Source organism: Sceloporus occidentalis, unplaced genomic scaffold, assembly GCF_023333645.1.
Source record: "Sceloporus occidentalis isolate IW3139 unplaced genomic scaffold, rSceOcc1.0.p SCAF_188, whole genome shotgun sequence".
Lineage (NCBI taxonomy): Eukaryota > Metazoa > Chordata > Lepidosauria > Squamata > Phrynosomatidae > Sceloporus > Sceloporus occidentalis.
Genome location: NW_028317168.1, coordinates 1,324,092 through 1,351,741, shown reverse-complemented (window position 1 = coordinate 1,351,741; position 27,650 = coordinate 1,324,092). Strand labels below are relative to the sequence as shown.

The 27,650-nt window shown below is 48.6% G+C and overlaps 1 non-coding gene and 4 pseudogenes across 1 annotated transcript; all 5 read left to right on the top strand.

Annotated features, from left to right (window-relative positions):
• The first annotated feature begins 4,271 nt into the window (after positions 1 to 4,271).
• Positions 4,272 to 4,489, top strand: LOC149278477 (U2 spliceosomal RNA; annotated as a pseudogene).
• Positions 4,490 to 6,133: 1,644 nt separating this feature from the next.
• LOC149278476 (U2 spliceosomal RNA) lies at positions 6,134 to 6,373 on the top strand (annotated as a pseudogene).
• A 6,260-nt stretch (positions 6,374 to 12,633) lies between these two features.
• Positions 12,634 to 12,849, top strand: LOC149278475 (U2 spliceosomal RNA; annotated as a pseudogene).
• Positions 12,850 to 23,786: 10,937 nt separating this feature from the next.
• On the top strand, positions 23,787 to 23,975 carry LOC149278474 (U2 spliceosomal RNA). Its single transcript, XR_016278728.1, has one exon. It is a non-coding gene; the product is annotated as a U2 spliceosomal RNA (small nuclear RNA).
• Positions 23,976 to 26,365: 2,390 nt separating this feature from the next.
• On the top strand, positions 26,366 to 26,570 carry LOC149278473 (U2 spliceosomal RNA; annotated as a pseudogene).
• Positions 26,571 to 27,650: the final 1,080 nt, after the last annotated feature.

Genomic DNA, 27,650 nt, shown 5'->3' with positions numbered 1-27,650 from the left:
TGCTTTCTGCAGAAAGTGTTTGAGTTTTGGGCATATTATGTCCAAATGTACCGCAGCTCCTGGGTGTTACAATTGTGGGAAAACAGGGCATAAAGCGGTTGATTGCACTACTGCTCGTAAATGTGATTTGTGTGGTGGAGAGGATCATTTAGCGAGAAGATGCCCTAGAACTACTGAAGAGGAAGTTCCAGTAGAATTAGTAACTGAGGTTCTCCAAGAACAATTAACGGAATTACATACTCACGTGGACGTGAAGACAGTAGGAATAGTTGAAGTTGAAGAAACTCAGTTTTCTGTAGAAAGTGAAGAGGGTGTTGTGCCTGAAACTCCAGGTGGAAGTCAGGTGAATGTCTTGCATTCCATGGTAAGACAAGTGGAAGAATCCTTGGAAAGGATTAAAAAAAGTTCGATAAGAGATGAGTCTGTTTCTTTGGAATTAGTAGAGGTAGATACAATGGAAGTAGAGCCCAATGTGGATTCTTCGTCATCTGAAGGAGATTTATTAATGGTGGTTGGTAAAGCTCGGGAGAAGAGAGTGCGTAAAAAATCCTTAAGAAGTAAAGATTCTGTACCGAGAGATTCTCCAGGATCTGATATTTCGGAAGGTGCAGAAATTCGAAGGACTTTTGTGGATACACAGGATGTGGAAAATTTGAAAAGTGTTTCAGGTTTTGTAGCTTCGTCGGTACCAGAAAAGGGGTCGAAGAAGTTCAGGACCGGGACATAATTATTGAATGATGTGGTTCATACAAACCCTGATGGCTTTTACCATTCTTACCTTGAATGTGCGTAGCATTAAAAGTGTAGTAAGAAGAGCCGCTGTTTTTGAAGCTTTGGCTATGCAAAGAGGAGATATATATTGCATTCAGGAATGTAACCTTTCTGAGCCGTTTATCGGCCAAACCTGGCGTTATGGTCCTTCCTGTTTTTCGTTTTGTAGTCAACAGAATGGGGGTATAGGAGTTTTGTTTCGAGGGACTTTATTTGAAATAATTCAAGTGGTAGAGATTGAATTAGGAAGGGCAATGATGGTTTTGTTCTTGTATGGAGGGGTGCGATTTAAGATTATTAATGTTTACGCGTCAGTTAATAGACAAGAAAGGATAGATTTATTTAAGACGATCAAACTCTTTTTACCAGGGAGGGAACAAGTCTTCATGGTAGGAGATTTCAATTGTATCATAAGGTTACAAGATAGAGTAGGTAAGAGGGGAGTGAAATCGTCATTAGATGCTTCTAGTAGAGAACTATTAAAGGTAGTGGATGACATGAAGTTAATTGATTCTGTTATATTTAAGAAAGATAAAGTAGATTTTTTCACTTTTTTTAGTGAAAATGGTCAAGTGAAATCTCGTATAGATTTTATTTTTCTTTCAGCTAAGATAGTGGGTGAGGATTTGATTGGAGTGCGAATGGGTTTTACAGACCATGTGTGTGTGATATGTAAAGTGAGAGTTAGTTTAGGAATTCAGATTGGTAGAGGGGTGTGGAAAATGAATATTGAATTGTTAGAAGAAGGGAGCGTTTGCGAGCAGTTTCGGGGGAAGTTTGAACAATGGAAGAGTAGGAAAGGAAATTTTGAGTCAGTGATTGAATGGTGGGAATGGATGAAAATTAAAAGTAAAACTTTCTTTTCAAAAGAAAGTTGGTTACGTGCAAAAAAAAGGAAGGTGAATTGGAGAGCGTGGCAAGGGAGAGTTGATTATTTAAAAAGTCTGAGAGATGAAGGAGTGGATGTGCGAACGGATTTGTCGGATGCAAGAGATCAAGTGAATAAATGTTTGGAAGAAAGAGGAAGGCAAATTATGTTTCAAGCACGATTGGAAACTTTTGAAAAAGATGAAAAATGTACTAGTTTTTTCTTTAAGAAAGCGTATGGTGGAAGGAAGTTAATGGAATGCGTGACTGATACAAATGGTCACGTGGTGGTAGGTAAAGATATGTTAGATACAATAAAGGCTTTTTATGAAGCATTGTATACAGAAAAAAGCCGTGATTTGAATATGGAAGAAAGTATATTAGAGGGGTTTGACATAAGCTTGAGTGAGGAAGATCAAGATTGTTTAGTGTCTGAAATAGGGAAAAAAGAGATAGAGGTTGCTGTTAAAAGTATGCGGAAAAATAAATCACCTGGTAGCGATGGGTTAACGAGTGAGTTTTATTGTACTTTTTGGGAGGTGTTAAGCGATGACTTCTTGGAAGTTTGTAGAGAGGTATTAAAAACAAAGAAGACTTCTCGGTCCATGAAAGAAGGGATTATAGTTTTATTACACAAAAAAGGAGATACAACAGATTTAAAAAATTGGAGACCTATTACGTTGTTGAACGTAGATTATAAAATCATAGCCAAAGTTTTGGCAAATCGATTACGGGACGTTATAGGGAGCATTATAGGGGAGGAGCAAGTATGTGCGGTGCCTGGAAGACAAATCGGAGATAGTCTGGCTTTATTGCGGAATATCTTGTGGTATTGTGCAGATAGAAAATTGGATACAGCGGTTGTTACTATTGATTTCGAAAAAGCATATGATAGAGTGGCACACAGTTTTTTGTTTAAGGTTTTAGAGAAAGTAGGAATACCAGTTCGTATGTGTGAGTGGTTGAAGTGTTTATATGAAGATATAAACAGTAGAATTATTATAAATGGTTATTTGACAGACGAAATAAGAATTAAATCAGGAGTGAGACAAGGGTGCCCACTCTCGGCTATTCTTTTTATTTGCGTTTTGGAACCTTTGTTGTGTTTGATTCGTAAAGATAAAGCTGTGAGAGGTGTGGAAATTCCAGGAAGTGATGGTCGTAGTGTAAAAGTTTTTGGGTACATGGACGATGTTACGATTATTTGTAAGACACAGGCAAGTCTACGACGTGCTAAGTTTTTGATTGAACTTTTTTGTAATGGAAGTGGTTTCCGTGTGAATTGGCAAAAATGTGCTTGTAAAGTTTTCGGTTCATGGAGTGAACTGGAATTGAGTGGGTGGCCTGTTCATGAAGAAGCTATTAAAGTTTTAGGGGTTTTTTTTGATGAAAGATTAGATGGTAGAGAAAGCTGGGATATTGTTGTAAATAAGGTAAAACAAAAAATTGGTTTGTGGTCGTCTAGGACTTTGTCCTTTACTGGGCGTGTTTTGATAGTTAAATCCGTGATTATTCCTATTCTTTTGTTTTTGAATATTGTTTTTCCAGTAAATGATCGTAATATTAGGAAAATTATTAGAAGTTTATTTTTATTTTTTTGGAACGCTCGGATGGAAAAATTGAAGAGAACTATAGTTATTAAAAAAAGAGTTAATGGTGGCATGAATATGCCGGATATTGAAAAAGAATTATTGATCAAGTATGTGGAATTTTGTGTAAAAATGAGTTTAAAAGATACAGTGGGAGGATGTATGATGCGTTTTATGGCTGGAAATGAATTAAGGAAGTATGGTTTGGGTGTGTTGGATAGGAAAAAGCCAGTGAGTTTTGAGAGTCCGTGGTTTTATGGAAAAATTGGGAAATGTATGCGAAAGTATGGGTTACAACAAATGTCTTTGTTACAATGGAGAGAAAAAGGGACAGTTTTGAAAGAGTTACAAGAATTGGAAATTTTGGAAAGATTGGGAGGTCTTACAGAAGATCAAAGTAAAGTAGTATGGAAAAATTTGAGTACTATAGAGATCTCGAATAGACAAAAAGATATAGTGTGGATGTCGGTACACGAGTGTTTACCAACAAGAGTTTTCCAGCACAATAGAAAGTTATGTAGGAGTGCGTGTTGTCCAAGAGAGAGGTGTGGTAACGATGAAAGTGTAACCCATGTTTTTTGGAAGTGTGTGTATGCACAACAAATATGGAGGAAAGTAGGAAGATTAATTTTTGGAGTAACAGGTGTGGAGAATTTAACATATGAAATGATTTTTTTCGGTCTTTGTGATCTGTCTAAAGAGATGGGGAGAGTTTTTTGGATGATTGTTAGTTGTGTGAAGGAAGTGTTGTGGGATGTAAGGAATTTGTATGTGTTTAAGAAAGTGGTAATAGATGTTCCAGGTGGAGTACGTATGATTCATGGTCGTCTTTATGTTTTCTTTTTAAGAGATAGGGTATTTAGGGGGGAAGTAGATGCAGAAGGCATTTGGAAAACGAAAAAATGGAAGGAATGGTACCAGAGGGTATAGAGAGTCCTATTTTGTTGAAGGACTAGGTTCTTTTTGGATTATTTTTTTTTAATCCTTTTTTTTCGAGTTTTTTTAGTTTATTCACGAGGATGTTGGAAAAGAGTTTGTTCCTGCGTAGTTTTGAAGGAATGAGCTTCAACTGAGTGTTATAAAAAAAAAAAAAAAAAAAAAAATAAAAATCTGTTCTTATCAGTTTAATATCTGATACGTCCCCTATCTGGGGACCATATATTAAATGGATTTTTAGAACAGGGAGATGGAAGAAGAGCTTGCTCTGTCCACTCCACGCATTGACCTGGTATTGCAGTACCTCCAGGACCGGTGCACCTCTCTTATCAGTGACCAAAAGCAGAACCCAACCCAGCAAAGCAAAGCAAATCCGAGCGGAGCAACGATCCGAGGAAGGGCCGAGCGACCCGGGGAGCAGCGGCAGCAGTCCAGGGTCGGTCGGTTGGTCGCTCGCTTCCTTCCTTTCTGTCCTCCCGGCTCGTTGCTTTTGCAGGCGAGTGAGTGCGTGCCTCTTGGTCGCGACATGTCACGTCATGTAACCGAAGTGTGCTGCGGTAATGTCCGTCGGAACGTAACGTAACTGTGATGTCCTGCTGTCGTGTGGCCTCATGCCGCGTGTGTGTGGCTGGCCTTGGTCATGAAGGCACATGCCGGTTGAGGGTGCATTGAAGGATTAAAGCGCTAGTGTGTTTGGTTGCTTGAAGGTTAGCGTGGCCAGCTGACGGTTGGGCTGCAGCGGCTGCAGCGGCTGCCGCTGGCTGGCTGGCTGGCTGGCGAGGGCGAGGGCGAGGGCGAGGGCGAGAGAGTGAGCGAGTGTTTGTCGCAGCAGCAGCAGCAGCAGCAGCAGCAGCAGCAGCCGGCAGGCAGGCAGGCAGGCAGGCAGGCAGGCAGGCAGGCAGCGGTTAACAGGATTAGATGAGATGAGATGAGATTAGAGTAAGGACTGCTACGTCTGTCAGGTGCTTAGCAGCCGATCTCGTTGAGCGGGAGGCGGAGGTGCGAACTCCCTCCCTCCCTCCCTCCCTCCCCCCCCCCTTTGGGGGCGGAGCCATGCAAATGTTTCAGGCCGCGCGCCGCCTCGATCCCGGCGGGCCTCGTTGAGACAGACGGAGGGAGGGCAAGAAACGGAGAGAGGGGAGAGTGTGCGAGCCGGTGGTGCTGGGCTTGGACGCAGGGGTGGTGCGGGCCGGACGTTTCCAGCCAGGGCTGCAGTCCGGCGCGGGGATCCGCAGAGGGGAGTGCCCTGGGGTTGGTGGGTGGGTGCGCAGCGGGCGGGCGGGCGGAAGGAAGGGCCAGGGCCCGCGTGGCAGCTCGCTGCGACTGTGCGGAGCCTGGGTGGCGGGCCCGAGCCGGGCCCGGCGCCCTGTTGGGGTTATCGCTTCTCGGCCTTTTGGCTAAGATCAAGTGTAGTTCCCTTCGGACCGGGGTGGGACTATGCTGATCCTCTGGCCTTAGGGTTCGGGAAAGCATGGAGCCCGAGGTGCTTAAATTGCCCTGACGCAAGTCGGAGTTACCGTGTGCAGACTTGCACGCCGCTGCACACGGTAAATGCACATTTTTTGCACCGGCGGATCTTCACACTCCCTCCATCGCACCATCAGGGCATGGAGTGGAATTTATTTTTGAACCTGGCTGGGTCAGTTATGGCCCGCCCCTAAATTATTTATATTATTTATTTATCACAATGTGTTTAAGCACGTGTGCCTATTAATTTTGATTTGGATTACACGGTTACCAAACCTTTTAGCGAGGCCACGTTCACGATTCGGTTTTTCGATTTGGCACTTTTGTTTTCGGACACTACCTTTTGGTGGTGAAGCCAAGGGGGCTACTTCCCGATGGGAGTGCCCCATGGCAATGGGGTCTCACCCTTCGGGGAGAGTCCTAAGATCCGACCCTCCCATGGGGGGGGGGGGGAATTTGTCTGGGTTCCCCTTGTGGGGACCCAGTTTCGTATATGGCTTCTGCTGCCTCTTTGGAGCACAGAACGCATCACCCAAAGGAGCACGCACCTCGGGCTTCAAAAAGAAAAAAAAAAAAAAAAAAAAAAAAAATCTGTTCTTATCAGTTTAATATCTGATACGTCCCCTATCTGGGGACCATATATTAAATGGATTTTTAGAACAGGGAGATGGAAGAAGAGCTTGCTCTGTCCACTCCACGCATTGACCTGGTATTGCAGTACCTCCAGGACCGGTGCACCTCTCTTATCAGTGACCAAAAGCAGAACCCAACCCAGCAAAGCGAAGCAAATCCGAGCGGAGCAACGATCCGAGGAAGGGCCGAGCGACCCGGGGAGCAGCGGCAGCAGTCCAGGGTCGGTTGGTCGCTCGCTTGCTTCCTTCCTTTCTGTCCTCCCGGCTCGTTGCTTTTGCAGGCGAGTGAGTGCGTGCCTCTTGGTCGCGACATGTCACGTCATGTAACCGAAGTGTGCTGCGGTAATGTCCGTCGGAACGTAATGTAACTGTGATGTCCTGCTGTCGTGTGGCCTCATGCCGCGTGTGTGTGGCTGGCCTTGGTCATGAAGGCACATGCCGGTTGAGGGTGCATTGAAGGATTAAAGCGCTAGTGTGTTTGGTTGCTTGAAGGTTAGCGTGGCCAGCTGACGGTTGGGCTGCAGCGGCTGCAGCGGCTGCCGCTGGCTGGCTGGCTGGCTGGCTGGCTGGCGAGGGCGAGGGCGAGGGCGAGAGAGTGAGCGAGTGTTTGTCGCAGCAGCAGCAGCAGCAGCAGCAGCAGCAGCAGCAGCAGCAGCAGCCGGCAGGCAGGCAGGCAGGCAGGCAGGCAGGCAGCGGTTAACAGGATTAGATGAGATGAGATGAGATTAGAGTAAGGACTGCTACGTCTGTCAGGTGCTTAGCAGCCGATCTCGTTGAGCGGGAGGCGGAGGTGCGAACTCCCTCCCTCCCTCCCTCCCTCCCCCCCCTTTGGGGGCGGAGCCATGCAAATGTTTCAGGCCGCGCGCCGCCTCGATCCCGGCGGGCCTCGTTGAGACAGACGGAGGGAGGGCAAGAAACGGAGAGAGGGGAGAGTGTGCGAGCCGGTGGTGCTGGGCTTGGACGCAGGGGTGGTGCGGGCCGGACGTTTCCAGCCAGGGCTGCAGTCCGGCGCGGGGATCCGCAGAGGGGAGTGCCCTGGGGTTGGTGGGTGGGTGCGCAGCGGGCGGGCGGGCGGAAGGAAGGGCCAGGGCCCGCGTGGCAGCTCGCTGCGACTGTGCGGAGCCTGGGTGGCGGGCCCGAGCCGGGCCCGGCGCCCTGTTGGGGTTATCGCTTCTCGGCCTTTTGGCTAAGATCAAGTGTACTTGTACAGGAGATCTTAGCCAGAGGTCCTAGTGTCAGCGGAGTACGGCCCTCGGCCTCCCGGCATCGGCCCCTTCATTGGGGTCTTAAGCCGGGTGCTGCTATAGGGGGTCCCGTCAGAGCTGGCACTGGGAACGTGGAGCGATCGGCGTGATGGCGATACCGAACTTTCCGAATACGGTGCGCATGTGTATTGAGGATGAAGAACGTCGGAGGAGGATTTCGCTGGAGGAAGTTCAGGTGAAAATCGTGGAAGGTCTGTTGCAGATGCCAAGAGGGGAGATTTTTTGCCTTCAGGATTTTGGGTTCCGTGGTTTCTTTGACATTACTTTCAAATCGGTTTGGGGAGCACGGAATTTGATGGAGCGGAGTCTTACCCATGCTGATCATGTTTTGTTACGTGGCATTGTTTTTCGTCCCTCGGTTGCGGTGCGGAAAGTATGTATTACGGTGCATATATACAATCCCTTTGTGCCAGATGATGCGATCTGTGCGTTTTTGAGCCAATATGCGTCCAAAGTGGAAGAACCGGAGTATATGCGGAATCCTTTTGGCGTGTATAATGGTAGGAGAAGGTTTTGGGTTACCTTAAAACCCGACGAGAAGGGATATGGAGGGATGATGCATCCACCGCAGAACTTCTCTATCGGGGGGAATCAGGGATATCTTTTTTATCCCAACTGTCCTACCTTTTGTCGGAAGTGCTTTAAGTTCGGGCACACTAGTGAGCACTGCGTCGAAGACCAGAAGGTTTGCCGTAATTGCAGGCAGAAGGGACATATGGCCTTTGAGTGTCCAAACCCCAGGAAATGTGATCTCTGTGGAGATGTGGGGCATGGGGCGTGGTCATGTCCCGTGTTGAGAGAGCAGCGGAAGAAAGCTGCAGAAAGGCAGGAGGAGGAGGAGAGGAGGATAGAGGCTGAGCGGTCTGAGCATGTGGATCGGTTGGTGGAGCAATTTTCTCTTGCATCTGGAGCGTCTGTCAAACCGCCGCCGGAAGATCGGCCTGCGGTTTCTGTGGCGTCGGAGCGAGTAATTGAAGATGTGGCTGTGAGTCCGGTACAAAGTGCCGTTGTGGATCCAGAGATGGAAATTACGCCTCAACAGGAAGATCCCCTGTTGGAGGTAATTAAGGATCCTCTGCTTATCGGTGCAGATCTGCCAGATATTGGTGGTTTGGAGCAGGAACCTGGGCAGGCGGGAGTCAGGTTTGTAGAAGACGTGATGATAGATGCAGGAGAGGGTTGTAGTGCTGAAAAAAGAGTTCGGGAGTGTGAGAGTGGGTCCTCACCGGATTCCCCCCGGTTAGATGTGTTATCAGAAAGCGAAGGAAGCTGTTCTCCGCTCTCTGTATGTTCTGAAGATCCAGGAGGTGTTTTCAGCCGAAGAGTGGCAGATCCTATGAGGAGTTATTCCGAGGTTGTGGAGGAGACTTTGACTAAAAAGTTTCGATCGGGGACATGAGGGGTGTAGTATGAAGAGTGCTGATGAGTATTAAATTATGAGGTCTCTTTGTATTGCATCCCTCAATGTAAGAAGCATTAAGGGTGCTGCACGGCGTGTAGTGGTCTTTGAGGCTCTTAAGGGGCAAAGAGCAGATATTTTTTGTCTGCAAGAATGTAATTTGGCAGGACCATTGCAGAGTCAGCCTTGGACTTTGGGTCCTTCTGTTTTTTCGTTTGGGGTTAGGCGGAATTGTGGGGTGGCGGTGTTGTTTCGTAGTTTTGATTTTCAGGTGGTTAGGGTGGTGGAAATAGAATATGGGAGGGCGTTAGTGGTTTTCTTTAGATATGGGGGGGTTGGGTTCAAATTAATTAATGTGTATGCTCCTGTAGATAGGAAAGAAAGGATAACGCTATTGCAGCACGTGAAATTATGGTTACCAGGGAGAGAGTGTGTGTTTTTGGTGGGTGACTTTAATTGTGTGCTTAAGAATGAGGATAGAGTGGGTGGGAGGAAAGGTGCGAATTTGGATGGGTCTAGTAGGGAGTTGGGGCAGATGGTGGAAGATTTTGGATTGTTAGATTCAGTTATGTTACATAAATCGTCAGAGAAGTTTTTTTCTTTCTTTAGTGAGGATGGGAGTGTGTGTTCCAGGATTGATTTTATTTTCTTTTCTAAAAATATGAGTGGGAGGGAGATGATAGGTGTGCGTTTGCCTTTTACGGATCATGTTTGTGTGTTATGTACAGTGGAGTTTGTAGAGGAAGTTATAATGGGTCGTGGTCAATGGAAGTTGAATGTGTCTTTGATGGATGATGGATGGGTGGTGAAGTGTTTTGAAAGATTCTTCCTGGGGCTGCGGAGAAAGAAACGGTGTTTTATGTCAATCAGTAGGTGGTGGGAGTTTGTTAAGGTGCAAGTGCGGATGTTTTTTGTGAGAATAGGGAAAGTTAGAGCTAGGAATGAAAGGAAAGAATTGATGATGTGGCAGAAACGTTTGGAGTATTTGAGGAAATTGAGGGTGCTTGGGTTGGATGTGAAGAATGATTTGATTGAGGCAAGGCAGCAGGTGAGTCAGTATATGGAAAAGAAAGGTAAGAAGATAATGTTTCGAGCTAGGGTGAAAGTGTTAGAGGAAGATGAGAAGTGTACGAGGTTTTTTTTCAAGAAAGTGTTTGGTGGTAAGAGTCTGATGGAGAGTGTGTTGAATAAGGATGGAGTAGCTGTGGAAGGAGTAGGGGTTTTGGATGTTGTATTAGAGTTCTATAGGGATTTGTATGTTGAGAAAACAAGAGATTGGAGGGTGGAAAGGGAGATTTTGGAGGGTGTGGAAGCGGTAGTGGATAGTGTGGATGCAGAGGATTTGGTGAAAGATGTGACGAAAGAGGAGCTAGAAAAGGTACTGAAAAGCATGGCTAAAGGTAAGACGCCAGGATGTGATGGGTTGCCTGTGGAATTTTATTGTAAGTTTTGGGATCTGATAGGGGATGATTTTACTGAAGCTTGTGTGGAGGTTTTGCGTAAGAATGAGTTGATTGATTCTATGAAAGAGGGTGTGATTGTGCTGTTATTTAAGAAAGGAGAAAAAAAAGATTTGAAGAATTGGAGGCCAATCACATTGTTGAATGTGGACTATAAGGTATTAGCGAAAGTGTTGGCAAATCGGTTAAGGTTGATTGTGCATAATTTGGTTGGGGAAGAGCAAGTGTGTGCTGTGCCGGGTAGACAGATTGGGGATAGTTTGGTTGTGTTGCGTGATGTGTTGTGGTATTGCATGGATAGGAAGTTGGAAGTGGCGGTGGCAACTATTGATTTTGAGAAGGCGTATGATAGAGTAGCGCATGGATTTTTGTTTGGGGTTTTAAAGAGGTTGGGGATACCGGGGGGGATGTTGAAGTGGTTGAAAATGTTATATGAAGGAATTAGTAGTAGAGTAATGGTGAATGGTTGTTTGACTGAGAGTTTTGGTATAATGTCTGGGGTGAGACAAGGGTGTCCGTTGTCGCCGATTTTGTTTATATGCGTGATTGAACCTTTGTTAAGGATGATTAGGTGTGATAAGGTGGTGAGAGGTGTAGAAGTACCGGGAAGTGGGGGTAGGAGTTTGAAAGTGTTAGGTTATATGGACGATGTGACGGTAGTATGTAGAACGCAAGCTGGGTTAAGGAGGGTGAAGCTGTTAGTGGAGGGATTTTGTATGGGGAGTGGTTTCCGGGTGAATTGGGATAAATGTGCTTGTAAGGCTTTTGGTGAGTGGCGGGAGTTGGGGTTGTGTGGATGGCCTGTTAAGAGTGAAGCGATCGAGGTGTTGGGGGTGAAATTTGATAATAAGTTGAATGGATGTGATAGCTGGGAGAAGGTGGTTGGGAAAGTGAAACAGAAGATAGGGTTTTGGTCGTCTAGGACTTTGTCTTTTTCTGGAAGGGTGTTGATTGTGAAGGTGGTGATTGTTCCTTTGTTGTTGTACTTGAATGTGGTTTTTCCAGTAAGTGTGAGAGTAATTAGGAAATTGGTGAGAAGTTTATTTTTATTTTTTTGGAATTCTAGGATGGAGCGATTGAGAAGGCAGAAAGTGATGTTGAAGACGGAGAATGGGGGTATGGACATGCCAGATGTTGAGCGGTTTTTGTTGGTGCAATATATACGGGTGTGTGTGAAGGTGAGTAAGAAGGATTCAATGGTGGGTTGCATGTTGAGGTATGCTGCGGGTGGTTTGTCGAGGAAGTATGGTTTGTATGAACTTGATCGTAAGAAGCCTGTGTGTTTTAAGGTGCCTTGGTTTTATGAAAGGGTTGAGATTGGTATTAGAAGATATGAGTTGCAGAATGTGACTGTGTCTATGTGGGAAGAGAAAAGGTGTGTATTGAATATGATTAGGGATCGGGAGGAAGTAGTAGGTTTGGGTGGTTTGAATGAAGGTCAAAGTAAGCAGGTTTGGAAGATGTTGTCTGAGCGAGAATTGGTTAATAGACAGAGAGATGTGGGTTGGATGGCGGTGCATGGGTGTTTGCCAACTAGAGAGTTTCAGAGGGTTAGGAAGTTGTGTGTTTCTGAGTGTTGCCCCAGGGAGGGGTGTGGTAGAGTGGAGAATGTGATACATGTGTTCTGGAGTTGTGAGTATGCTGTACAAATTTGGGAAAGGATGGGGCGGTTGGTTAAAGAATTAGTGGGATTGGATGGGGTGGGTTTTGAGGCTGTGTTTTTTGGGTTATGTGATTTAGATAAGAGGAGGAGGAGGTTGTTCTGGATGCTGATAAGTTGTGTTAAGGAATCTTTGTGGGATGTGAGGAACTTGTTAGTCTTTAAAAAGGATATGGTGGAGGTGGATGGTTGTGTGAGGATGATTCGAGGACGGATGTATGTGTATTTTTTGAGGGATGTGAGAAGGTGGGGGGAGGAAGATGCCGAGGGTGTGTGGAAAACAAAGAAATGGAAAGACTGGGATAGGGTTTGAGGGGGGTTGGGGGTTTGGATGGTTTGTGGAGGTTGGGAGGTAGTCTTTGAGGAGCGTTTTGTATATATGTATTAAAAATTGTATTTAAAAAAACCCCCCAAAAAAAAAACCAACCGTGTGGTTGGGGGTTGGATGGTTTGTGGAGGTTGGGAGGTAGTCTTTGAGGAGCTTTTTTGTATATATGTATATAGGGTTTTTAGGTTTCACTAAGTGGTGTGGGATTATAAAGAGAAAATATGCCATGAGGATGTTATATGTAATGCCGTCCGGAGTGTCATCTTGAGGATGTGCGATATGACTGAGTGGTATAAAAAAAAAAAAAAAAAAAAAAAAAAAATCTGTTCTTATCAGTTTAATATCTGATACGTCCCCTATCTGGGGACCATATATTAAATGGATTTTTAGAACAGGGAGATGGAAGAAGAGCTTGCTCTGTCCACTCCACGCATTGACCTGGTATTGCAGTACCTCCAGGACCGGTGCACCTCTCTTATCAGTGACCAAAAGCAGAACCCAACCCAACCCAGCAAAGCAAAGCAAATCCGAGCGGAGCAACGATCCGAGGAAGGGCCGAGCGACCCGGGGAGCAGCGGCAGCAGTCCAGGGTCGGTCGGTCGGTCGGTCGGTCGGTCGCTTCCTTCCTTTCTGTCCTCCCGGCTCGTTGCTTTTGCAGGCGAGTGAGTGCGTGCCTCTTGGTCGCGACATGTCACGTCATGTAACCGAAGTGTGCTGCGGTAATGTCCGTCGGAACGTAATGTAACTGTGATGTCCTGCTGTCGTGTGGCCTCATGCCGCGTGTGTGTGGCTGGCCTTGGTCATGAAGGCACATGCCGGTTGAGGGTGCATTGAAGGATTAAAGCGCTAGTGTGTTTGGTTGCTTGAAGGTTAGCGTGGCCAGCTGACGGTTGGGCTGCAGCGGCTGCAGCGGCTGCAGCAGCTGCCGCTGCCTGGCTGGCTGGCTGGCTGGCTGGCTGGCTGGCTCCTGTGGTTCTTTTGCATGCCTTGGTTTGTGTCTCCCTCTGATGGTGGTTTTTCGGCCAGTGAGCCAGCCCGGCGCTGGCTGGCTGGCTGGCTGGCTGGCGAGGGCGAGGGCGAGAGAGTGAGCGAGTGTTTGTCGCAGCAGCAGCAGCAGCAGCAGCAGCAGCAGCAACAGCAGCAGCAGCAGCCGGCAGGCAGGCAGCGGTTAAGAGGATTAGATTAGATGAGATGAGATGAGATTAGAGTAAGGACTGCTACGTCTGTCAGGTGCTTAGCAGCCGATCTCGTTGAGCGGGAGGCGGAGGTGCGAACTCCCTCCCTCCCTCCCCCCCCCTTTGGGGGCGGAGCCATGCAAATGTTTCAGGCCGCGCGCCGCCTCGATCCCGGCGGGCCTCGTTGAGACAGACGGAGGGAGGGAGGGCAAGAAACGGAGAGAGGGGAGAGTGTGCGGGGATCCGCAGAGGGGAGTGCCCTGGGGTTGGTGGGTGGGTGGGTGCGCAGCGGGTGGGCGGAAGGAAGGGCCAGGGCCCGCGTGGCAGCTCGCTGCGACTGTGCGGAGCCTGGGTGGCGGGCCCGAGCCGGGCCCGGCGCCCTGCTGGGGTTATCGCTTCTCGGCCTTTTGGCCCGGATCAAGTGTATTTAATACAGGAGATCTGGACCAGGAGGTTCCGGCGCAGGCTAGTTACGTCCCTCGGCCTTCCGGCTTCGGCCGGTTGCTGCTATTGGGGGTTCGTTGAATGCCTAGCAATGGAAACGAGAGGAGATTCGGCGGTTGGAGCACCTTCGATTCCGAAGACGGTGAGGATTGTTTTTGCTGAAGGAGAACGACAGAGGATGAGTCTTAAGGAGATCCAAGTTTCGATTTTGGAAGGAGTTCTACAGATGAAAAGAGAAGAGTTTTTTTGCATTCAGCCTTTTTTTGGACGTGGTTTTGCGGATATTACTTTCAATTCGGATTTTGGAGTCATGACCCTGTTACAACGAAGCAAGGAACGAGCGATGGATCCTTTATTGAAAGGAGTTCGGTTTCTGTCATCAACAGTGTCCAGGCGAGTACCAATCATTATACATATGTATAATCCTTTTGTAAGTGACGAGGATGTCTTGTTTTTTCTTGGACGTTATGTAAAAGAGATGGATAAGCCTGTGAAACTTCTAAATGAATTTAATGTATATAATGGAAAAAGGAAGATTTGGGCGACGATAGTAGCGGATGCAAATGGTTTTGGTGGTATGTTGCATCCTCCTCAAAATTTTTCAATCGGAGGAAATCGTGGTTTTTTATATTACCCAGGACAGCCTGCTTTTTGTAGAAAGTGTTTGTGTTTTGGACATATAATGTCTAGATGTACTGCAGCTCCTGGATGTTATAACTGTGGGAAAGCAGGGCATAAAGCTGCTGACTGCACTATTGCTCGTAAATGCGACTTGTGTGGTGGTGAAGGACATCTAGCAAAAAGATGTCCTAGAACTACCGAAGATGAGGTACCAGTAGAGCTAGTAACTGAAGTTCTACAGGAGCAATTAGCGGAGTTACGTACACATGCAGATGCGACGACAGTGGGAGTTTTTGCAGTTGAAGAAACTCAGATTTCCGCAGAAAGTGAAATAGTTGTTGTGCCTGAAACTCCAAGTGGAAGTCAAGTGAATGTCTTACATTCTATGGTAAGACAAGTAGAAGAATCTTTGGAAAAAATAAGAGATGAGTCTGTTTCTGTGGAGTTAGTAGAGATAGATACAATGGAGGTAGAACCTGGTGCGGATTCTACATCGTCTGAAGGAGATTTCTTGATGGTGGTTGGAAAAGCTCGAGAGAAGAGAGCGCGTAAAAAATCTTTACGAAGTAAAGATATAGTACCAAGAGATTCTCCGGGATCTGATATTTCGGAAGGTGGAGAAATTCGCAGGTCTTTTGTTGACACTCAGGATGTCGAAAATTTGAAAAATATTTCAGGTTTTGTGGCTTCGTCAGTAGAAGAAAAGGGGTCAAAGAAGTTTCGGACTGGGACATAATTACCGATATTTTTTCAATGATGTGGTTTATACAAACCCTGATGGCTTTTTCCATTCTTTCTTTAAATGTGCGGAGCATTAAGAGTACAGTGAGAAGAGCTGCTGTGTTTGAAGCCTTGGCTATGCAGAGGGGAGACATATATTGCATTCAGGAATGTAATCTATCTGAACCGTTTATCGGTCAATCCTGGCGATATGGTCCTTCGTGTTTTTCTTTTTGTAATCAACAGAATGGGGGAATAGGAGTTTTATTCCGAGGAACCTTGTTTCAAATAATTCAGATCGTGGAGATTGAACTAGGAAGAGCTATGATGGTTTTGTTTTTGTATGGAGGAGTGCGTTTTAAACTTATCAATGTTTATGCACCAGTTAACAGGCAGGAAAGAATAGATTTATTTAAGATGATTAAACTATTCTTACCAGGGAGGGAACAAGTCTTTTTAGCAGGAGATTTCAATTGTATTCTTCGGATACAGGATAGAGTTGGTAAAAGGGGAGCTACATCCTTACTAGATGCTTCTAGTAGAGAATTATTAAGAGTAGTAGAAGATATGAAATTAATTGATTCTATTACATTCAGGAAGGACAAAGTAGATTTTTTCACTTTTTTTAGTGAAAATGGTCAAGTAAAATCGCGCATAGATTTTATTTTTGTTTCTGATAAAATAATAGGTGAAGATTTGTTTGGAGTACGAATGGGTTTTACGGATCATGTGTGTGTGATGTGTAAAGTGAGAGTGAGTTTAGGAGTACAGATTGGTAGGGGTGTATGGAAAATGAATATTGAAATGTTAGAGGATGAGGGAGTTTGTGAGCGGTTTCGGGGAATGTATAAACAATGGAAGAGTAAGAAAGAAAATTTTGAGTCGGTGATCGAATGGTGGGAATGGTTGAAAATTAAGAGTAAAGCCTTCTTTTTACAGGAAAGTCGGTTATGTGCAAAAAGAAAGAGGGTGGATTGGAGAGCGTGGCAAGGAAGAGTGGATTATTTAAAAGGTTTGAGAGATGAAGGAGTGGATGTACGAATGGAATTGTCGGATGCAAGAGAGCGAGTGAATAAGTGTTTGGAAGAAAGGGGTAGGCAAATTATTTTTCAAGCACGATTAGAAGTTTTTGAAAAGGATGAAAAATGTACCAGCTTCTTTTTTAAGAAAGCGTATGGTGGAAGGAAGTTAATGGAACGCGTGATTGATGTGAATGGTCACATTGTGGAAGATGAAGATATGTTAGAAGAGATAAAAACTTTTTATGAAACACTGTATTCAGAAACGGTTCGTGATTTGAATATGGAAGATAGTGTTTTGGAGGGGTTTGATAAGAGTCTTAGTAAGGAAGATCAAGATTGTCTGACGTCAGACATAGGGAAAAAAGAGATAGAGGCAGCTGTAAAGAGTATGAGGAAAAATAAATCACCTGGTAGCGATGGTTTATCTAGTGAATTTTATTGTACCTTTTGGGAAGTGTTAGGGGATGATTTTTTGGAAGTTTGTAGAGAGGTATTAAAATCAAAGGAGACTTCTCAATCTATGAAGGAAGGAATTATAGTGTTATTGCATAAAAAAGGAGATACGACAGATTTAAAAAATTGGAGACCTATTACGTTGTTGAACGTAGATTATAAAATTATAGCCAAAATTTTGGCGAATCGATTACGAGATGTAATAGGGAGTATTATAGGAGAGGAGCAAGTTTGTGCAGTACCTGGAAGACAGATTGGAGACAGTCTGTCTTTATTACGTAATGTTTTGTGGTATTGTGCAGATAGGAAATTGGATATAGCAGTAGTTACTATTGATTTCGAAAAAGCATATGATAGAGTAGCACATAGTTTTTTGTTTAAGGTTTTGGAGAAGGTGGGAATACCGATTCGTATGCGAGAATGGTTGAAGTGTTTATATAAAGGAATAAGTAGTAGAATTTGTGACAGAACCCTCCATCACTGGGGCCCCTGGAGAGGCCTGAGAGCCAGCCTCCTCCCTATCGACTATGGGCCCAGGCCTTGTAGAGACTTCTGTGTGTGAATACAGGGGTTCAGTCTGCTGATGTACCCCATGTTTTAGCACTCAGAGTATCAGAACTGTAACGTCAGCTGGACATCCTGTGGTAGGAAGAAGGCTGATTGTCTGTGCATTGTTAATTGTATAGGTGTGAAGTGTTTCCCCTGTTATTGTGAGTTAGCCCTTGTCTTAAGACCCCCTGTAGGTATGACTAGGTGTCACTGCTGCATACCTAATTATCAATTACACAACAGGTAGCTGTTAATCCTGTGAGCTCCTGTTATCCCTGTGTCCTGGCCATTGTCTGTCTTAAGCCAATTATATGTCTATCGTCATTCCACGTCTACGTCCCCAATTAATGTAATTATTTACGTCTCATGTCATTCTGTCCTTCCCCCGGATATTGTGTTGCAGGATTTGATCTAATTACTTCCTTCCTGCCATGGTAATTAGATCATGTGATATTTGTCTTGCCCCTTTTCTTACTTGTGTATATATAGCTCTGTCTTTGGTTTTAATAAATGAGTCCTGTTTTCACCTCAACATGAGTGTTGCCTGATGTTTGGGGTGGGCTGTAGCCACACTGTGTAGCTAAGCTTCGGATAGCCACAGTGCCAATGCGGCTTCGGTGCAGCGACGTCCCTCCTTCTATCTACAACGCTGGTTCTGCCCGGTGCTGAAGGGGTTACTTGTTGGTGTCCCGTCAGGAGGAAGCAACGTTTGGCGGGAGTACCCAGTCGGGGTACAGGTCGGTCCCGTCACATTGGTGGCAGCGATGGGATGCTTCCTTAAAGAAATTTGTTATGGTCTGATTTCCGGGGCCGGAAGTTTCCTCTTTCACACCGGAGCGGGGACATCCAAAGCACCAGGATTGGTCACCCTTCGGGCAGAGAAGGAGCAACGCCAGGATCCTCAGCTATGGAACTGGAGTTCAGATGGCGTATGCAGGAGGCATGGGCCCAACACAACGGACCTGTATCGGCTGAGGACGAGCTGCGGTGGAGTGATCATATCCGTCGACAACTCTGGTGGGAGACTCTGCGATGGGAACAGGAATACTTGGGTAAGTGCCTCCCAACCAGCCAGGACATTTACTGGTTCCAGCTGGAGGCACGAATGCCGTTGCTGGGAGAGCAGCCCAAAGAGGAATGGGTGGCAGAGTTAGAGGTGCTGGTCCAGACAGAGCTGAGGTTGGACGATGGATATCGGGCTCTGCGGTGGTACACAGCACAGCTATGCCCGGGGCTGGAGGATAAAGGTCCTACAGAGGGCTATGGCTTCGGCGGCCCGGGATTACTATTGGAAAGCATAGAAAAGGATCCCGACTTCGGAAGTACATCGGAGTGTCGGGGGGAAGACATCCAGGAGCGCAGGGCAGAGGCTATCCCATATGTGGCCGAGCTGTGGGCTGACCTGGATTATTTGGTCACACAAGAATGGGAACTGGAACAGGCATATCAAGAGTTGTTCGACCATGTTCAGCAGTATGCCCCAGTATCCATGGATTTTGTTGACTGTTTATACGAGGATGGTAACTCAGGATGGGTAGATGAGGCTGCGGTCTTCACACCGGGGTCCTCCGAATGCTGGGTAGTTCGCCCAGATCCATACCCCTCAGCTGAAGCGCTGACAACAGGGTGGAGAGCCCCTGGCTTCTGCCCCGTACCTGCAACAGGAATCCAGGGAGATGCGGCAGCCGGCCCATCTCCCCAGCGGAAGCAGGAGCACGAGGGAGTGGAGGGTATCGTCCCTCCTCCCCAGCGGCTGTTGGATGACCCGGGAGACAGCGCAGCCGGCTCATCTCCCCAGCGGCGGATCCCAGTTGAGGGAGCTGAGGGTATCGTCCCTCCTCCCCAGCGGCTGACGGATGACCCGGGAGACAACACAGCCGGCCCGTGTTCCCAGCAACAGAAGGAGCCTCAAGGAGGGGGTGCAGGTGGCATCCCTCCCCAGCGGCCAAGTGAGTGCACAGGAGATGGCGCAGACGGCCAGTCTCCCCAGCAGCAGCTCACAACTCTGGGAGCGGAGGAACCTGTTCTCCCTCCCCAGCGGCAGATCCCAGCTGAGGGAGCTGAGGGTGTCGTCCCTCCTCCCCAGCGGCTGACGGATGACCTGGGAGTGGAGGGTACCGTCCCTCCTCCCCAGCGGCCGTTGGATTACCCAGGACACAGCGCAGCCGGCTCATCTCCCCAGCGGCAGATGGAGCACCAGGGAGGGGATGCAGGCGGCATCACTCCCCAGCAGGTGGGTGAGTGTCCAGGAGATGACGCAGCCGGCTCATCTCCCCAGCGACAGATCCATATTGAGGGAGCCAAGGGTGTCGTCCCTCCTCCCCAGCGGCTGACGGATGACCCGGGAAACGGCACAGCCGGCCCATGTTCCCAACAGCAGAAGGAGGATCAAAGAGGGGGTGCAGGTGGCATCACTCCCCAGCGGCCAAGTGAGTGCACAGGAGATGGCGCAGGCGGCCAGTCTCCCCAGCAGCAGCTCACAGATTCGGAAGTGGAGGAACCTGTCCTCCCTTTCCAGCCCCAGACCCCAGTTCAGGGAGCCAAGGGTGTCTTCCCTCCTCCCCAGTGGCGCAGAGATGACCTGGGAGATGGCGCTGCCAACCCATCGCCACAGCGACAACAGGAGCCCCAGGGAGAAGATGCAGGCATCATCACTCCCCAGCGACTGGGAAGATTCCAGAGAGAAGGTGCTGTAGGCACTTCTCTCCAGCGGCAGTTGTATTTTTCTGGAGAGTCAGAGGTGGGGCGGGGGAGTGCTGCTCTTGGAGGGGCAGATTATTTGGGGCACCAGTTTCGGGAGGGCATTGATGGGCTAAGTGAACTAACTGACTACGGAGTCAACCCGTTTGGGGTTTCCTCCTGTGTCAGTCCTATTTGGAAGGGGGAGAAGTGTGACAGAACCCTCCATCACTGGGGCCCCTGGAGAGGCCTGAGAGCCAGCCTCCTCCCTATCGACTATGGGCCCAGGCCTTGTAGAGACTTCTGTGTGTGAATACAGGGGTTCAGTCTGCTGATGTACCCCATGTTTTAGCACTCAGAGTATCAGAACTGTAACGTCAGCTGGACATCCTGTGGTAGGAAGAAGGCTGATTGTCTGTGCATTGTTAATTGTATAGGTGTGAAGTGTTTCCCCTGTTATTGTGAGTTAGCCCTTGTCTTAAGACCCCCTGTAGGTATGACTAGGTGTCACTGCTGCATACCTAATTATCAATTACACAACAGGTAGCTGTTAATCCTGTGAGCTCCTGTTATCCCTGTGTCCTGGCCATTGTCTGTCTTAAGCCAATTATATGTCTATCGTCATTCCACGTCTACGTCCCCAATTAATGTAATTATTTACGTCTCATGTCATTCTGTCCTTCCCCCGGATATTGTGTTGCAGGATTTGATCTAATTACTTCCTTCCTGCCATGGTAATTAGATCATGTGATATTTGTCTTGCCCCTTTTCTTACTTGTGTATATATAGCTCTGTCTTTGGTTTTAATAAATGAGTCCTGTTTTCACCTCAACATGAGTGTTGCCTGATGTTTGGGGTGGGCTGTAGCCACACTGTGTAGCTAAGCTTCGGATAGCCACAGTGCCAATGCGGCTTCGGTGCAGCGACGTCCCTCCTTCTATCTACAACGCTGGTTCTGCCCGGTGCTGAAGGGGTTACTTGTTGGTGTCCCGTCAGGAGGAAGCAACGTTTGGCGGGAGTACCCAGTCGGGGTACAGGTCGGTCCCGTCACAGAATTGTTGTAAATGGTAATTTGACGGATGCAATAGAAATTAAATCAGGAGTGAGACAAGGGTGTCCACTCTCGGCTATTCTTTTTATTTGTGTTTTGGAACCTTTGTTGTATTTGATCCGTAAGGACAAAGTTGTAAGGGGTGTGGAAATTCCTGGAAGTGATGGCCGCACCGTAAAAGTATTTGGATACATGGATGACGTTACAGTTGTTTGTAGGTTTCAGACAAGCTTACGGCGTGTTAAGTTTTTGGTTGAACTTTTTTGTAATGTAAGTGGTTTTCGTGTAAATTGGCAAAAATGTGCTTGTAAAGTGTTTGGTGAATGGAAAGAGTTAGAATTGAGTGGGTGGCCTATTTGTAAAGAAGCCATTAAAGTATTAGGGGTCCTTTTTGATGAAAGATTGGATGGGAGAGAAAGTTGGGATATCGTTGTAAATAAAGTAAAACAAAAAATTGGGTTGTGGTCGTCGAGGACCTTGTCCTTTACTGGACGTGTGTTAATAGTTAAATCTGTAATAATTCCCATTCTTTTGTTCTTGAATATTGTGTTTCCAGGGAGTGATCGCAATATCAGGAAAATTATTAGATGTTTATTTTTGTTCTTTTGGAATGCCCGGATGGAAAAATTAAAAAGAAATATAGTAATTAAAAAAAGGATTAATGGTGGTATGAATATGCCAGATATTGAAAAGGAATTATTAATTAAGTACGTAGAATTTTGCGTGAAATTAAGTTTGAAAGATACAGTGGGAAGTTATATGATGCGTTTTATGGCGGGAAATGAATTAAGGAAATTTGGGTTATGTGTGTTGGATAGAAAGAAACCTGTGTGTTTTGAGTGTCCGTGGTTTTATGAAAGGATTGGGAAATGTATAAAATTGTATGGATTACAACAAAAGTCCTTATCACAATGGAAAGAGAAGGGGACGGTTTTGAAAGAATTGAGAGAATTGGAAATTTTGGAGAGATTAGGAGGTCTGACAGAAGATCAAAGTAGATTTGTATGGAAGAGTTTGAGTTCCATAGAAGTCTTTAATAGACAAAAGGACATAGTGTGGATGTCAATTCATGAGTGCTTACCTACAAGAGTTTTTCAACATAAAAGGAGTTTATGTAGGAGCGCGAGTTGTCCAAGAGAAGGATGTGGCAACAATGAAAGTGTAGTTCATGTATTTTGGAAATGTGTGTATGCTCAACAAGTATGGCGAAGTTTAGGACGTTTAATTTTTGAAATAACTGGTGTAGAGAATTTAACGTATGAAATTATTTTTTTTGGTCTTTGCAGACTGTCCAAAGAAATGGGGAGGATTTTGTGGATGATTGTGAGTAGTGTAAAAGAAGCTTTATGGGATGTAAGAAATTTGCACGTGTTTAGGAAAGTAGATATTGATGTTCAAGGAGGGATACGTATGATTTATGGTCGTCTTTATGTTTTTTTTCTAAGAGATAAGGCCTTAAGAGGAGAAGTAGATGCAGAAGGCATTTGGAAAACAAAAAAATGGAGAGAATGGTACTAGAAGGTACAAAGAATTTCTTTTTTTGAAGGATTAAGTTTTTTTTCTTGTCTCTTCTTGGGTTTTTTTATTTCTAGCCACGAGGATGTTTAAAAGAAGTTTTTTTCCTGTGGAGTATCGAAGGAATGAGCTTCAAACTGAGTGTTTAAAAAACACCTCCAGGACCGGTGCACCTCTCTTATCAGTGACCAAAAGCAGAACCCAACCCAACCCAGCAAAGCAAAGCAAATCCGAGCGGAGCAACGATCCGAGGAAGGGCCGAGCGACCCGGGGAGCAGCGGCAGCAGTCCAGGGTCGGTCGGTCGGTCGGTCGGTCGGTCGCTTCCTTCCTTTCTGTCCTCCCGGCTCGTTGCTTTTGCAGGCGAGTGAGTGCGTGCCTCTTGGTCGCGACATGTCACGTCATGTAACCGAAGTGTGCTGCGGTAATGTCCGTCGGAACGTAATGTAACTGTGATGTCCTGCTGTCGTGTGGCCTCATGCCGCGTGTGTGTGGCTGGCCTTGGTCATGAAGGCACATGCCGGTTGAGGGTGCATTGAAGGATTAAAGCGCTAGTGTGTTTGGTTGCTTGAAGGTTAGCGTGGCCAGCTGACGGTTGGGCTGCAGCGGCTGCAGCGGCTGCAGCAGCTGCCGCTGCCTGGCTGGCTGGCTGGCTGGCTGGCTGGCTCCTGTGGTTCTTTTGCATGCCTTGGTTTGTGTCTCCCTCTGATGGTGGTTTTTCGGCCAGTGAGCCAGCCCGGCGCTGGCTGGCTGGCTGGCTGGCTGGCTGGCGAGGGCGAGGGCGAGAGAGTGAGCGAGTGTTTGTCGCAGCAGCAGCTCCCTCCCTCCCTCCCCCCCCTTTGGGGGCGGAGCCATGCAAATGTTTCAGGCCGCGCGCCGCCTCGATCCCGGCGGGCCTCGTTGAGACAGACGGAGGGAGGGAGGGAGGGCAAGAAACGGAGAGAGGGGAGAGTGTGCGAGCCGGTGGTGCTGGGCTTGGACGCAGGGGTGGTGCGGGCCGGACGTTTCCAGCCAGGGCTGCAGTCCGGCGCGGGGATCCGCAGAGGGGAGTGCCCTGGGGTTGGTGGGTGGGTGGGTGCGCAGCGGGCGGGCGGAAGGAAGGGCCAGGGCCCGCGTGGCAGCTCGCTGCGACTGTGCGGAGCCTGGGTGGCGGGCCCGAGCCGGGCCCGGCGCCCTGCTGGGGTTATCGCTTCTCGGCCTTTTGGCTAAGATCAAGTATACTGTTCTTGTCAGAACACACAACTGTTCTTGCCAGAACACAAAACTGTTCTTATCAGAACACACAACTGTTCTTGCCAGAACAATCACTGCTGTTCTTGTCAGAACAGATACTTCTCTTTTTCAGGTTTCCACACTTTCTGAGCCAGAGCCGACGAGGAGCGAGAATGGTGATCCAGACCTCCGAAGCCGAACGACCCAGCCAGACCACCGGAAGCCGAGCCCAGCCTGCTGCGACCCCAGGAAGCCCACCTCCCCTGGAGAACTGGATGAGGCAGACGGTGGTCCTGAAGCTGAAGGAAGTGGAGGGCCGCACCCCCGACCTGGATGCAGACACCTTCAGCAAGAAGGTGGTGCACGAAGGAGCAGGCTTCAGCCCAGCAGAGACCCTGAGCGTCCAGTCGTTTTTGAAGGGAATGTTCTACGTAACGTTCATCTCGGCGGCGGTCTGCAAAAGGTTCTGGGAGGCCTTCAGGGCGGCGAAACCGGACCAGGTCCTCTCCCGTTTCTACGGAAACAGCCCCATCCACAGGGAGGAGAGGCCCGTGACGGTCTCGATGCGGAACCCCCACACCCCAGGAAAAGACGTGGCAACCTTTCTGGGAAGATACTGCCACATCGTAAAAGAACCGACCAAGATCCTCAACCAGTACGGCTTCTGGACAGGAAGATGGTCCCTCGTGATCCGTCTGAGGGCAGACTCCACCTCGCCGGACGGGCTCCAACACCTGCCGCAGAGCTTCGCCCTAGGTAATTCTACAGGCATGCTTTTCTACCCTGGTCAACCCACAACCTGCAGACGATGCGGTCAACTGGGTCACAAGGCGGAGGAATGCCAACAGAAATCCTGCAGGCACTGCAGGGTGGTGGGGCACGAGACCAAAGACTGTCCACGAAAGAAGACCTGTAACCTGTGCGGCGATCCTGAGCACATCTACAAGGATTGCCCCAAAAGATCAAGGTCATACGCAGCGGTAGCAACAGCCAAGGCCCCGGCCAAGGTCCCCTCATCGGCCCCGACCAAGGCTCCAGCCAAGGCGACGGCACCGCAGACACCCCCTCCGGAAACCCCGAAAGCGGCACCCAGGAAAGGTAAGAAAGCAGCTCCCCTCCCTGCCAAGACTGTCATGGCCCTGCCCGCTGTCAAGGCTCCCCCTCCCCCCCCAGAGGCAGCACCATCCCTCCCCTGTGCTGCCTCCAACCCTCCCTGCTTCACCACCTTCACCCTCCCCCCCCCTCCTCCCCCTCTCTGCAGCAGCTCTAACCCCTCCCCCAGCTGCTGCAGACCCCGACCCCGACCCCGACCCTTTCCCCCCTCTTGTTTCCGCTGCAGACAACCCCCTGGAGATGCCGCCAAAAGGAGCCGGAGCCAGAAAACGCAAACATAGCGGCAAGAAGGAGGAGGAGGAGGACGAGGACAGCGAGACTGAGACGAGCCCCACCAGGAGCTCTGTCCAGAAGAGGGCGCCACCACCAGCCCCCACCGTCCCCTCTCCTCCCGAGCCATCCCTACCATGACATCCCTACCATGCTGAGGACCTTCTTTGTGTGCAACTGCGTGCGCAGGACTCTCAGAGACGTAGCGAAAGGCTCTGCTGGAAACTCCATGTCTCGCTTCTTCCTGCTGCCCCTGTGGAGGCAGCTCAAGTGGGAAAAGTGGGACAGCTCCGTCCCTTACAATTGGACCATGCCCTGGTTCTACTCGGACGTGGGCAAATTTGTAAGGGAGCACCAACTGGAGGGAGTTAAACCAGACTTGTGGTTACCCCGTGTGATCCACAAGTTCATCAGAGCCAAAGACACTATGGAGAACATCCCAGGGCTCCCCGACGCCACAGCCAAGACTGTCTGGGCTAACGTGTCGTCGAGCAGGCTAACCAACAGGCATAAAGACATGGCATGGATGGCCATTCAGGGAGGCCTCCCCCTAAGGACATTTATGCATGCCAGGGGGCTGTGCAGATATAGACACTGCCCACAGTGCATTGTGGAGGAGGAGACTTCTCTTCACTTGTTCTGGCGGTGCCCGTTTGCACAGGCTTTGTTCAGAGCCCTGGAGCTGGATCTCAAGGACTCTATCGAGAGAAAGTACCTGTCTTACCATTCGGTACTTTACGGACTTTTTCCAGGAACACACACGGAGAGCGCCACTGAGGATGCTTGGCGTCTCATGTGCTGTGTAAAGGACGCTCTATGGTTTGCCAGGAACCGCCTGGTGCTGAGGAGGGAGCAGGTCACAGTCCGTGACTGCCGCAGGCTTATCCACAGCCTGCTGAGAGACTACTCTCTCAAGGACAGTCTAGAGGCTGAAGACTAGCCCCATTCTCCTCGGCCCCCTCCCCCCCCCCCCATTTCCCCAGGTTATGTTCCACCAAGTGCTAACCATATGCGCCACGTCTGGAAATGTAATTGTACACTGCTTCTACTGAGCTTTCCGTAACTGAAGTCGTACTGTAACGTGTATTGCCCTGCGCTGCGTCGCAGTACTGCTTATCGTCTACCTGTACCGATAATACCGATTTATGTACTCCTGCTAAAACAGGTTGATGTCTGTTTTATCATAATCAGTTTGTATAATAAACTTAAATACAAAAAAAATCTGTTCTTATCAGTTTAATATCTGATACGTCCCCTATCTGGGGACCATATATTAAATGGATTTTTAGAACAGGGAGATGGAAGAAGAGCTTGCTCTGTCCACTCCACGCATTGACCTGGTATTGCAGTACCTCCAGGACCGGTGCACCTCTCTTATCAGTGACCAAAAGCAGAACCCAACCCAACCCAGCAAAGCAAAGCAAATCCGAGCGGAGCAACGATCCGAGGAAGGGCCGAGCGACCCGGGGAGCAGCGGCAGCAGTCCAGGGTCGGTCGGTCGGTCGGTCGCTTCCTTCCTTTCTGTCCTCCCGGCTCGTTGCTTTTGCAGGCGAGTGAGTGCGTGCCTCTTGGTCGCGACATGTCACGTCATGTAACCGAAGTGTGCTGCGGTAATGTCCGTCGGAACGTAATGTAACTGTGATGTCCTGCTGTCGTGTGGCCTCATGCCGCGTGTGTGTGGCTGGCCTTGGTCATGAAGGCACATGCCGGTTGAGGGTGCATTGAAGGATTAAAGCGCTAGTGTGTTTGGTTGCTTGAAGGTTAGCGTGGCCAGCTGACGGTTGGGCTGCAGCGGCTGCAGCGGCTGCAGCAGCTGCCGCTGCCTGGCTGGCTGGCTGGCTCCTGTGGTTCTTTTGCATGCCTTGGTTTGTGTCTCCCTCTGATGGTGGTTTTTCGGCCAGTGAGCCAGCCCGGCGCTGGCTGGCTGGCTGGCTGGCTGGCTGGCGAGGGCGAGGGCGAGAGAGTGAGCGAGTGTTTGTCGCAGCAGCAGCAGCAGCAGCAGCAGCCGGCAGGCAGGCAGCGGTTAAAAGGATTAGATTAGATGAGATGAGATGAGATTAGAGTAAGGACTGCTACGTCTGTCAGGTGCTTAGCAGCCGATCTCGTTGAGCGGGAGGCGGAGGTGCGAACTCCCTCCCTCCCTCCCTCCCCCCCCCCTTTGGGGGCGGAGCCATGCAAATGTTTCAGGCCGCGCGCCGCCTCGATCCCGGCGGGCCTCGTTGAGACAGACGGAGGGAGGGAGGGCAAGAAACGGAGAGAGGGGAGAGTGTGCGAGCCGGTGGTGCTGGGCTTGGACGCAGGGGTGGTGCGGGCCGGACGTTTCCAGCCAGGGCTGCAGTCCGGCGCGGGGATCCGCAGAGGGGAGTGCCCTGGGGTTGGTGGGTGGGTGGGTGGGTGGTTGCGCAGCGGGCGGGCGGAAGGAAGGGCCAGGGCCCGCGTGGCAGCTCGCTGCGA